We start from the raw sequence: 10,377 nt of genomic DNA on the forward strand, positions 1-10,377 counted from the left end.
TAGCTAATAGTGGTTGTTTGATGTTCCAGATTTAGCAGGAGAAATAAATGGGGTTGCGATGCAGGGGCTATGTACATAAAGCAATCGCCTCGTGCTTCGGCTGGCCTGTGTTTGCGTGCTTGTATGTGCCTGACTGAAACAGTTGGCGCTGAACAGCTTGTTTCCACAGAAGTGCTGCCCTAATACGTATGGTAATCTGACATTTTCTATAAAGGTTGCAAGATAAATCATTTATAAACAGTTTAGTTGTCCAAAATAACAATGTTTGGATGACTCTTTGAATATTTATTTGAAGTTTCTCCTTCTGATATTTACTGCTATTCCAACCGTTTTTAGGCAGTGTGGAACCTCTATGGAAGACTCCAAATTTAAAACATCACCACTACAGACTTGGGTTCAAATACATGTGTACTTGAGTATCTGGTATATAAAATACTGGTCGAATCAACATTGTTTCAACGTTATTTGTCAACATATTGTGATGTGGAATCTATGTTGAAAATACAATGGATTTTCAAATACAATGGATTTTCAAAAGGTCATCATTGACAAACTGTTGTTTTGGTGGTGAAATTTCAACCACAGAATTATGTCATCACGGTAACCAATTGTCAACATAGACAAACCTTGTATAAAATCTGTTGAATTTGTACATTTGAAACAATATCAGATCTTCAACGTTATATCCTGTATCAGAAAAAAACAATAGGCTGGGCAGCACCTCCTACTGGAGAGTTGATTTATCTACAACAGTGGTCACCAACCTTTTCTAAGTCAACGTCACTTTCGCAATCAAAAAGCAAGCCGAGATCTACTGCCCAGAGTTTTTTTTACGTTAACCTCACACAAACAGTTTTGTAGGAATGAGGTTTGGGCAGTAGGCCTAATACATCATCACAGCATATTGGCTATGATTGGCCTGCCAATACTGTTAATCAGACCATATTATATTTCAAAACTCGAGCTTTGATAACAAAATAGATCAGTTGGTTTAGTATTAGTGAGGCATTGTGGAGCATAAATTTGAATAATTCGCTTTTTTTATTTTACTGGACTGATGGTACCTGCATCTGATGGTCAACGAGGTCAAATCACGACGTCAGTGATCTTCAGGTCGAAAAGTCGGAGCTCTAGAAAGATGCCCGAGGTTCTGACTTGGAATTCACGAGTTGGATGACCGTTCAAAACTATTTTTCCCAACCGCCTCTCGAGGTCCCTGCTCTCTCCTTCCTTTCCTCCGGTGAGACTGACCAGAGAGGGGACACCGTCTTCCACCTGATGGCGAAACTCGAGTCGCACCGCATCTGCCTCATGCACAAATTAATGTTGTTCCTATGACCAGAGAAAGTTAAATATTCCTTAATATTAAAATCGCCATGACGAGCTGCTAATAATAATTAAACGCAGGGCTATCGATACTTGGCCACTCATTCATTGCAGCTGCAGCCCGAGCGGAAGTACGGAGAAGCACTTTTTTTAATAGTGTTGAATAAAAACTGTGGCAGTGCTGAATATAAACTTAAACATGAACTCACTCATAAAAACTGCAGCTCTTTGCTGTATTCGTTGGCAGTCTCTCTGTGGTCATGGTTTTACAAGTTACTAAATCTTACGTAGGCTGGTTGCCTATTAAACTTGGCTATGGCCAGGGTCATGGAAGCTCTGTAGCCACGGTGATTTGAGCTGTCAGATTGGGCAGCGCAGGAGGTGCACTCAATTTAGTCACAGATTTGCCGGTCCGCCGAGTAGGCGGAGTTTGTCTCATGGGAATACTTTGCTTACCCGGTGCGCAGGACTTTTGAACCAAGTGCACCTACTGGCAACAGCTCGACGCGATTTTAAAAATTGAGCGCAAGCCTTTATCGTTCGTTGGCTTTTCTACAGAGATATTTGTTGATCGACTAAGAATGCCTTGAAGATCGACCAGTCGATCGCGATCGACCAGTTGGCGACCACTGATCTACAGCTATCCATTTTGTCTCCCGTCCAGGGTTTTAACTAAGCCCAGCTATGGTATTTGTCACAGAGTACTACCAATGTGCTATTGTGAGAATGATTAAGATAGTGGCAACGCGGAACACGCGGAACCCCCCCCCCCCCCCCCCCCCCTTGAAATGGTCTAGAACCGCCACTGTTAACAGAGCAAATGAAATGTAACCAAACTCTATTAGTCATATACTGTATCATCAGTTATGTTATTTAGGCCTATATAGCATTTGCAAAGTCATCAACAGCTATTGTTTCAATACAACCCAGGGTTCAACAATAAATACATACACTGTATCTGACATTGTATTCCCATTTTAACTTTGTTGTGCTTTTAAATGGTTGAAAGCACAATGATAAGACATTTAGATGACATCTAAACCAAAAATCTGACATTATTTTTTCCATTGGACTTCTATTGTGCTTTTAGATGGTTGAAAGCATAGTGATAACACATTGGGAATTCAACGAACTTCCAGCTGTCTTTTTGAGTGGGTGAATAAAGGTTGAAATCTCATTGATCAACATCTCAACCAAATATTACCCAAATTTCCATGTTGAAATGACGTGGTGTGCCCATTGGGATTGGAGTGTATTTGAATCGGTGTACTTGAATTCTTCAAATTCTTCAAGTTTTTCCAAATACAATTTTCAACTACTTTTCTTTTCAAATAAAACATTCTTATTTTGAAATGTACATGGAAGTAATTGAGATACTGTATTTGAAATAGTATTTGAAATCAGGTCTGCACCACTATGCTCTTTTAATATCTCAAGGGGGAAATAATTAAATGCACCATGACTGGTGATGTAACAAAAAATGTGCACGTGCGTATTTAGACTTTATAAACTGACACAGGACTGTCTTATGTCAATAGAATGACAACTGAGAAGCACTCTGTCCTTTTCATGGCTAGCGCGAATGGTCAGTTTGCCCACATCTCTCACTGCATCATCCGCCCCCCTTCCCTTGACCCCACCCACCCCTCTCCACACCCCTTTCTCCACCTCCCTCCACGCCCCTCCGCCGGCGTAACGCACCCACATCCAACTCGCCACCATCCGCCCCACTTCCCTTACCCACAACCCTCCCTCCTCCACACACCCCTCTACCACCGTCATGCATTCTCTCAGCCTCTGTTCACGGTTTTTTCCGTGGCCGTCACAGGGAATCTTAAAGGATCGGAAATGTGATGTGGCATGATAGGATTTTCAGGGTGATTCTCTCTCAGAGCCTCTCAAAAAGAGTGTAATCCATGCTGTGACTAACTGAGTGGTTTACCAACACACTGTGAATGGCTGGCTGGCTGTCTAGCTGACTATGAGTTTTATCTGTGACCTGCTCTATTGTCTGACTGTCTGGGAGATTTCTCAAGCCTACGTTCAATACGTTCAGTTATGATAGGAATGGGAGCAAACGTTGGCCAACAGAAACTGTACTACCTGAACTTGTTCAGTAATACAGATGTTAGTGCTGAACGATTGGTGCTTTTTGAGGTCGGTTTCGGTTCAATTATTTAAAATAATATCACGTTTTTTCTATTTCGGTTTTGATAATTTGTTTTTACACATTAAATGCATTATGAAATAATGACATAAAAATTATTTGTGAGCTTTTTAATGGAAATTACAAAGCCAAAAACAGTGAACATTCAATTGCCAAAACATTGAAAACATTCAATTGTCTCTGTCAGTTCCACATTGGGTATACATCAATAGGAAATAGGAAATTACTATGAAATAATAAAATATTACTTTGTTTCTATTTGATGACTTAATGAAGTCTTCATCTCATCTCTGCTCAGACAGTAGAAGCCTGCCAGCCAGACAACGTTATCTCTGTGCTCCCCATACTGTACTGTCTTTAGTCATCCTATTTAGCTAGGCTAGCCTGCCTATATGTAAGTATGCTGCAGAGCTGTCTGACAAAGTCATTTAGCTATATCTTCAAAGTAGATAAGGCATACTTTCACAAACTGTCTCTATCCCTCTCTTTCGTCATTGTGTTGTTTACATTCCTCTCTCATGCGGTCCATGCGGTCTGTGTGTATCTAACCTAACGTAGCAGGCGTAAAAGTGCATCTATCCATCTCTGTCTGAGACGGAAATGTAAAACTTGTAGTGTATTTCAGGTTAAAAAAAATGCTTCTGAAGATTATAATTTCCACTTCGAAATGTCAGACTTGATTTTCCCTTACGAAAAAATATATCAACCCATACAAAAATGTCCATAAAATATAATCTACATAACAATTCACATTTCCTGTTGCTGCAGGATTATATTTCCTGCTGTAGCAAATTGGCTCAAATTAAGATCCTACATCTGTAGCTCTCATTTAAATGTATTTTATTGTTAGACAACGGGTGATTTTAGAGTAAATTAAGATAACCCTGCGTCATGTTCAGTAGGCACAGAATGGAAGAAAAACTGTCCAAAATGGATGAAACAAGGATGTTCCATCTGAATCATGTCCAATAAGAAATGCTCGTTCTTGTTTTCTGTTGCAAAATGTTTTACTACAGTATGCCTTAATGAACATGACCCAAGTCTATAGTGGTCTTTCATTGGTTTATAGAAGGCAGCAGGACAGCGAGTGTCGGACGAAGTGCCATGTGCAACAGGATGACTCACCACAGCTGTGACACCTATCTGACCACCAGTATCACTCAACCCCGCATGGCCCCGACCCGCTACGACACACACTCTGTGAGACAACACCTTTAAAAACCACTCTCCTCCACTGTTGCACTCAAAGTACTAACCAGAGCCTTATATTGAGAAAATAAGGCTTAGGTACTAACCATCCACATGATAATTCACATTTCCTGTTGCAGCAGGATTATTTTCCTGCTGTAGCAAACTTAATCAAATTAAGTTCCTACATCTGTAGAGCAAATTAGCAATCTGTTAATTGAAAACTTTATGTTAATGACAGTGCCCTTAAATCTAAGGTGAATACCCCCACACACACACAAGTGCAAACACACACAAACACACACAGACACATACGCACACATGCATTTTCACAAGCGCACACACACACACACACCAACAAACGCACACAAACACACACACTTTGCTGCTGCTGTGACAGAAAAGGATTACATTAACGATCAAGTTAAGACAGATGAAGCAGATTCTAGATTCCAGACTCCCACTCCTGTCGATCTGTGCTAGCATCTGAGAACTTAAACCCAAGATACAAAAGGCATTCATGTCAATGAATGAACCCAAAATAGAACACCGGTAGGTAAGTGACTCGGTATACTCACCTGCTTGATTCCATTCATTCAGTCTATCCCGTTCTCTCCTCTCCTTCTCTCTCCCTTTCTCCTTCTCTCTCTGTCTGTGTTTCAGACTGGGGCAGGAGTGTTCAGCTCGGTGTCGGGGACTGTGGGCTCAGCTGCAGACTGACATCATCTTTACTGGTGAGGAGGTTTTCTCCCTCCTGTTATCTGCACCCTCCTCTCTCTCTCTCTCTCTCTCTCTCTCTCCCTCTGTCTTTCGCTCTGTGTCTATTTTTCTTTCTCCCTCTATCTCTCTCCCTCTCTCACAAACTCACTCACTCTGTACATACGTCTACCCATCCTCCTTCCCTTGTCTTTCGCATTCTATTTCTCTATCTTTCTCTTTCACTCTCTTTTCTCAGAGTGTCATCGGTTTTAGCATAGGCCAAGTCTGTGAGACACAATGGCGCTAAAACTAAGACTCAATCTTCCGAGGCAGGTGGTACACTAAGCTTTACACTGCCTGCCAGACTTTCAGTATTTTAAACTAGTCCTCAGAATGGCTGAGGTTGGCTGTGCTCATGAGTGGCGCATTGGTCGAAGGCACTGCATCTCAGTGCAAGAGACGTCACTACAGACACCCTGGTTCAAATCCAGGCTGTATCACAGCCGTGATTGGGTCGCCCCATAGGGCGACACACAATTGGCCCAGTGTTGTCCGGGTTTGGCCAGTGTAGGCCATCATTGTAAATAAGAATTTGTTCTTAACTGACTTGCCTAGTTAAATAAAGGTTGAAAAAGATTTAACAATTTAAATAGGTAGTCTAATTCCTCAGAGGTTTAAATCACAGAGGAGCAAGCCTGGGATATTACCTCAAATGTTTAAAATGGCTTCCTCTCCTCATCTCCTAAATCCTAACCTCCATCTGCACTGATCTGAACATTATTAGATGAAAACAATATGGTAGGTTGGTAAGTTGACTAGGGAACCTGCTTTCAAATCATTGTGGAGGAAGGACAAGGGAAGAGGAAGCCTCATAGACTATTGAGATTCAACCCTGAGAGGAAGCCTGTGTAGACATTTGAGATTCAGCCATAATCCCTGCTGTGGGGGAGCTCTAGTGGTGCTGCTGTCCATGGTGCTGATTACAGCTGAAGGCGACATCAGGAAGGACAGCGGTGACCCTGCATAGGCCTGTACCGTATAGCCTTGAGAGAATGGGCAGATAAACCTGTTCTCGATGGTGCAGAGCCTTAAGGAACGCACAGGCACACACACACACATACACACACACACACACACACACACACACACACACACACACACACACACACACACACACACACACACATAGATCCTCCCCTATCTCCCATGGGCATTTCTCTATGTCTCAACTAATTTAGGCTTACATTCTTCATGGTAAGGTAACAGTGGCAGGTGGGATTGAAATGGATTATCCCTATTAAAGGAATATGTGGTGCCTATTACACTAAAACCCACACATACACAGCTTCCTACAGAACCACACACACAGGATCTCTTTCACACTAACACTCCTGAGTGGCGCAGTGGTCTAAGGCACTGCATCTCAGTGCTAGAGGTGTCATGACAGACCCTGGTTTGATCCTGGGCTGTATCACAACCGGCTGTGATCGGGAGTCCCATAGGGCGGTGCACAATTGTCCGGGTTAGGGTAGGGTTTGGCTGGGGTAGGCCGTCAGTGTAAATAAGAATTTGTTCTTAACTGACTTGCCTCGTCAAAATAAAGGTTAAATATAAAAGTAATGAATAAAAGACACACACACACCTACCCATAAAAAAGGCAGTGAGGTCTGACAGGTCTGGTTTAAGGTGGTGACAGAGAGAGAGACTGAGATGACATTCTGAATATTACTGCTGCTCTGCCAGTCACACTGTGGACAGCTTTTAGTTGTCTTAACTCTCCTCTCAAGAGGTAGCTTTTAAAATCTCTACTAGTTTCCATAGTGACACTTCTCCTTTGTGTGAGCGTGTGTGTGGCGGAGAGGGGGGGGTTGTGTGTGTGTGTGTGTGTGTGTGTGTGTGTGTGTGTGTGTGTGTGTGTGTGTGTGTGTGTGTGTGTGTGTGTGTGTGTGTGTGTGTGTGTGTGTGAAAGGAAGAGAAAGAGAAAGGGAGAGAAATAATCTGGTGGACCGATATCTGTTTGCTTTAAAGAATAATGCACAATATGCGTGAAAACCTAGTTCTTGGAACGATTTCAATGCCACATATTTCCCATTCACTTTGTTTAGTACAATACATAGTTTTTCATTTTTTTCATTTTCACCGTAACTCATTATTGGAGATAAATAGGAAATGGAAAATAACTTTTCCTCAAAGCCAGATGGTGTTTATTTTGTAGGTCATTTCTATGTAAACGGACGCATGAGCAGCACCATGTGAAGTTCCTATAAGCATGTCAAATGAAAGCTAAGAGCTAAGAGATATTTCGGAATATATACACTTTTCGACCATTTTCAGGCTTTGATTTCTGGTCAAACAGAATGGAAAGGGGTCTTAGAAAAAAATGAATAATAATACTGTTGAAGTAAAGACCCCTGCTAACTAATGTCAACATTTACAGTACCTTCAGAAAGTATTCATATCGCTTGACTTATTCCACATTTTGTTGTGTTACAGCCTGAATTCAAAATGGATTATTTGTTTTTTTCCCTCACCCATCTGTACACAATACCCCATAATGACAAAGTGAAAACATGTTTTTAGAAATGTTAGCAAATTTATTGAAAATGAAATACAAAAATATCTAATTTACCTAAGTATACACTATCTACAACCTAAAAGGGTTCTTCAGCTGTCCCCATAGGAGAAGACCTTGAAGAACCCTTTTTGGTTCCAGGTAGAACCTTTTTGGGTTACATATAGAACCCTTTCCATAGAGGGTTTTACATGGAATCCAAAAGGGTTCAACCTGGAACCAAAAAGGATTCTCCATGGAACCTAAAAGGGTTCCCCTATGATGACAACCAAAGAACCCTTTTTGAACCCTTTTTTATAAGAGTGCACCACTTAGTCAAAACATGTTAGAATCACCTTTGGCAGCGATTATGCCACTCAGGAGTGGCGATTAGATCGCTCAGGAACATTCAATGTCGTCTAGGTAAGCAACTCTAAGGGATTTCTGGCCTTGAGGTTTAGGTTAATGTCCCGCTGAATGGTGAATTTGTCTCCCAGTTTCTGTTGGAAAGCAGAAGGAATCATCTTTCCCTCTAGGATTTTGCCTGTGCTTAGCTCTATTCCATGTATTTTTATCCCAAAACACTGCCTAGTCCTTGCTGAAGACAAGCATACACCTAACATGATGCAGCCACCACCATGCTTGAAAATATGAAGATTGGTACTCAGTGATATGTTGTGTTTGAATTTGCCCAAACATAACACTTTGTACTAGCGACAATGTTAGTTTCTTTGCAGTTTTACTTTAGTGCCTTATTGCAAGCAGGATACAGGTTTTGGAATATATTTATTCTGTACAGGCTTCCTTCTTTTCACTCTGTGATTTAGGTTAGTATTGTGGAGTAACTAGAATGTTGTTGATCCCTCCTCAGTTTTCACCTATCACAGCCATTAAACACTGTAACTGTTTTAAAGTCACCATTGGCCTCATGGTAAAATCCCAGAGCGGTTTCCTTCCTCTCCATCACCTGAGTTAGGAAGGATGCCTGTATCTTTGTAGTGACTGGGTGTGTTGATACACCATCCAAAATGTAATTAATTACTTCACTGTACTCGAAGGAATATTAAATGACTGTACTTTTCTTTTACCCATCTACCAATAGGTAACCTTCTTTGTAAGGCATTGGAAAACCTCCCCGGTCTTTGTAGTTGAATCTGGGTTTGAAATTCACTGCTCGACTGAGGGACCTTACAGATAATTGTATGTGTGAGATACAGAGATTAGGTAGTCATTCAAAAATTATGTTAAACACTATCAGTCCATGCAATTTATGTGACTTGTTAAGCACATTTTTACTCCTTCACTCATTTAGGCTTGTCATAATTAAGGGGTTGAAATGATTGTCTCAAGACATTTCAGATTTTCATTTGTTATTCATTTCTAAACATGTGTAGGCCAGTGACACAAAATCTCAATAAAGAAATGTTTTATTCAGGCTGTTACACAACAAAATGTGGAAAAAGTCAAAGGGTGTGAATACTTTCTGAAAGCACTGTATGTTTAGGTTGGGATAAATTATTTGCCTTGTGTAAGTTTAAGAAACATTTCCTTGCGCCTTGAAATGTCGTTACCAAATACGTATATATCTTTAAGATATTTTCTAATTTATCTCCCTCATGAGGAGGGAGGATAATGAAAGTTCACAGAATTAACAAGGAAAGGTAGACCTTACCAATTAGTTATAGTGTTTCTATTTGGTTTACAAATTATTAAGTGATTAAAACTCGAAATTCTGTTACCACATTGGTAACGGGATTTCACAAAAATCTGGAATGGAATTACTGCAATTGAATTGGTTACAATGGGAAATCCAGCAAGGTCGCCCGTAATACAAGTCAGTATTCGATGTCCATCCATGTCTGAGGACGACGGGAGATGATGTGGAAACCAGCCACTAGGGGCAACAGTGAGCGCTGTTTCCTTCAAGTAGGTTTCAATTTTGTTAGGGTGTTGTGGATAGGTATTGCAGATGGGCGAAAGCATCTGCCTCTGATACCAGAGTTTGTGAATCCAACAATAGAAAGTTATTTTTGTTATGAGCCTATCCCAAACCTTAAACCTTACCTTAAAACCTCTTTTGGGTAGGGGGCAGTATTTTGACGTCCGGATGAAAAGCGTGCCCGTAGTAAACTGCCTGCTACTCGGGCCCAGAAGCTAAGAACTCATCTGATGAAGATCATCAAAGGTTAGTGCTTCATTTAGCTGTGTTTTGGGTTTTATTGACATATATGCTTGCTTGGAAAATGGCTGTGTGGTTTTTCTTGTCTAGGTGCTGTCCTAACATAACATAATATAATGCTATGCTTTTGCAGTAAAGCCTTTTTGAAATCGGACACTGTGGTTCGATTAACGAGAAGATTATCTTTAAAATGGTGTATAATACTTGTATGTGTGAGAAATTTGAATTATGAGATTTTTGTTGTTTTGAATTTGGCGCTCTGCTATT

Source organism: Salmo trutta, chromosome 17 (assembly GCF_901001165.1).
Source record: "Salmo trutta chromosome 17, fSalTru1.1, whole genome shotgun sequence".
Lineage (NCBI taxonomy): Eukaryota > Metazoa > Chordata > Actinopteri > Salmoniformes > Salmonidae > Salmo > Salmo trutta.